The sequence below is a fragment of the Mustela nigripes genome, chromosome 6 (genome assembly GCF_022355385.1).
Source record: "Mustela nigripes isolate SB6536 chromosome 6, MUSNIG.SB6536, whole genome shotgun sequence".
NCBI classification, from domain to species: domain Eukaryota; kingdom Metazoa; phylum Chordata; class Mammalia; order Carnivora; family Mustelidae; genus Mustela; species Mustela nigripes.
Window position 1 is genome coordinate 28984400 of NC_081562.1, and position 3287 is coordinate 28987686.

The following is a 3287-nucleotide window of genomic DNA, read 5'->3' on the forward strand; positions in this document are numbered from 1 at the left end:
AAACACAAATTACCAAATTGAAGTAGAGATTGAATTAAATGAATTTAAACTGTCTTTATTTATAGTTAATATAATTATTTCCAAAGAAACTCCTAGGAAATCTATAAAAAATATTACTGGAACTAATAAGAAAATTTAGAAATTTCATTTCATACAACATAATATATAGAAATTAATTGTATTTCTATATGTTAATCAAAGCAATTAATAAAATTAAAATATAAACATTTATTTCAGTAACATCAAGAATAAGATAATCAGGGAGAAATTTAACAAATTTAACAGATAAAATGCAAGACCTCTATACTGAACACTGTATCATATTGCAAAGATAAATTGATAATAGAATTTCACTTATCCTCAAACTGATGTATAAACTCCAGGCACCCTTGATCCAAATTTCATCTGTCTTTGTTGTAAATATTAACAAACTTAAATGGTCATGCAAAGGATCTCCAACAAACTGATAAGAACAGATACTACACTTGATCTTAGCCAAAAGGCCAAGAAGCGATGGATCTCCAACAAACAAAACAATAATGTAAGGTAACAGATTTGGAGGAATTGCATTTCCTGATTTTTTTTTTTTTTAAAGATTTTATTTATTTATTTGACAGAGAGAGATTACAAGTAGACAGAGAGAGATTACAAGTAGGCAGAGAGGCAGGCAGAGAGAGAGAGGAGGAAGCAGGCTCCCCGCTGAGCAGAGAGCCCGACGCGGGACTCGATCCCAGGACCCTGAGATCATGACCCGAGCCGAAGGCAGTGGCTCAACCCACTGAGCCACCCAGGCGCCCCTGCATTTCCTGATTTAAAGCCTTACTTTAACATGTGGTTATTAAAATAGAATAGCTAAATCTAGAAATATAGATAAGTGGACCAGAATGGAGAGTTCAAAGATATACTGATACTTACACAGTCAACTGATTTGCAACCAAAGCAACAAACAAAAAAATAAATCCTTTGAACAAATGGTGCACAAATTGTCTTTTGAAATAAAACAAAATATACTTAAACCCATACCTTATAGCAGACACTACAGTTAATTGAAGACAGCTCAAAGATCTCAACATAACTTTTAAATCTACAAAAATTCTAGAAGAAATCATAGGAGAAAACTTTCACAAACTTCACAAACTTAAGGTGGACAAATATTCTTTGGAAAGAATCATAAAGCACTAGCCAAAAAAAAAAGAAAAAAAGAAAATTTGAACTAGACCAAAATTCAAAACATCTTATGAAAAGATTACATTAAAGACATAAGGGGACAAATTACATACAGGGAGGAAAAAAAATATATATATATATTTATATTTATATATATTTATGTATGTTCTCTCTTTATATAAATATATTTAAAGATTGAAAAAAGATTTCTAGTAGAAGATGTAAGATAACTGCTATATAAAATAATTGAAAAGATTAATTAAATATATGCTACCTTAAACAGGCATTTATTAGAAAAATAAAAAACATATGTCCACAAAGACTTATAAGAGAATATTAATAGTATCTTTACTTACAATAGCCAAACACTAGAAACAATCCAAATGTCTAACAATAGGAAAATGTATATACAAATTGTAATGTATTCAGAACATGTACTACCTCTCAATATAAAAGGAATAAATTATTGATACAACACAGTAATAGATTTCAAACTTCTTTTGTCTGGCAAAAGGAAAGAAACCAGACATGAAAATATATACTCTTTGAGTCCATTTACATGTAGTTCATTAACAAGTACTGCTAATTTACTTTTTACAGCAACAGAGGGAATGCTGCTGACCAAGTTTTGGGATTGACTAGAAAGGGGCACAGGTGTAAATTTCTGTTGGTGACTGAGGCTAATAGAGCTATAAGACATGATAGGACTCATTGTAGACATCATGTCACTTGGTGATTATATACCTGGGGACAGCTGCTATGGCTATAATGGAGAGACTGACACTTGAGCAAGCAGCAGTTGAAGAGTGCAGTGGGCCGGTCCTAAAGATTCAGGCATTGGAATAACTGCGGTAGCCAGGAGCAAGTAGGGATGAAAGACTGATGCTGGAGATCTTGAGAATGAATGGATGAATTTTAATATTTCATTACTTATTCACATAGAAAATGCATTTTTTTTTATCAAGCATATGGTGTTGAATTCCACGTTCTTACATAGGCATTCTAATTCTACCACTTGACAAAAGATTCATTGATAATTTTTTTTAATATAATTTTTTATTTTTTATAAACATATATTTTTATCCCCAGGGGTACAGGTCTGTGAATCACCAGGTTTACACACTTCACAGCACTCACCAAAACACATACCCTCCCCAATGTCCATAATACCACCCCTTTCTCCCAAACCCCCTCCCCCCAGCAGCAACCCTCAGTTTGTTTTGTGAGATTAAGAGTCACTTATGATAATTTTTTTTAAAGTTTTTATTTATTTATTGACAGAGAGATCACAAGTAGGCAGAAGCAGTCAGAGAGAGAGGGGGAAGCAGGCTCTCCGCTGAGCAGAGAACCCGATGCAGGGCTCCATTCCAGGACCCTGAGATCATGACCCTAGCCGAAGGCAGAGGCTTAACCCACTGAGCCACCCAGGTGCCCCACTGATCATTTTTGAGCAACTGGTTTCCTTTTTAATATTGTTGTTAGCACATACTTCCATTATCAGGATCTGTATGTAATTAATCACCTAGAACCATACAAAAGGAGGTTACTATAAATTTAAGCCATTGTGGTTTAGATTAAAATGATGGCCTGTTCAGTGATGTTCTTCTGAAACTTTTCTATAAAACTGTACAACATATCCTAATAATTATGTCTTACTTGTTCTTGTAGCTGCATAAAAGAAATGCATTGAATCACTTAACTACTTTTCCCAAATATCACTAGAGAAGTATTTCATTCATTCATTTATTCATCCCACGAACATTTCTGGGTATTATGTGTCAGGCACTGTGCTAAATGCTGACAGTCTGGTCCAGTTTGGTTTCACAATGAAAGCTGTGTTATGTTAAAAACAATTCAGGATAATAAAAATTCAAATCAATATAATGTATTACTGTGTAGCTATAATAACAGGAAATGCTTTCTCTGTTACTTATAGTCTGTGTATTTCATCTTTAGAGCTTCAGGGCTCCTGTTAGTCCTTAAATAGTCAATGCAAAAATACTCAAGACATTATCTCCAAATGACCGTAGAACCTGGAGCTTAATAATGGACAGGACATGTTCTCTTAAGGAATGTGGGATTCACTTGTCAAAGGATAATTTAATTTCTGTCTTTTAAAG

At 33.5% G+C, this 3287-nt stretch overlaps 1 non-coding gene across 1 annotated transcript; it reads right to left on the reverse strand.

Moving 5' to 3' along the window:
• Positions 1-320: 320 nt before the first annotated feature.
• Positions 321-515, reverse strand: LOC132021062 (U2 spliceosomal RNA). The gene has a single exon (XR_009405237.1). It is a non-coding gene; the product is annotated as a U2 spliceosomal RNA (small nuclear RNA).
• Between the last annotated feature and the right edge of the window lie 2772 nt (positions 516-3287).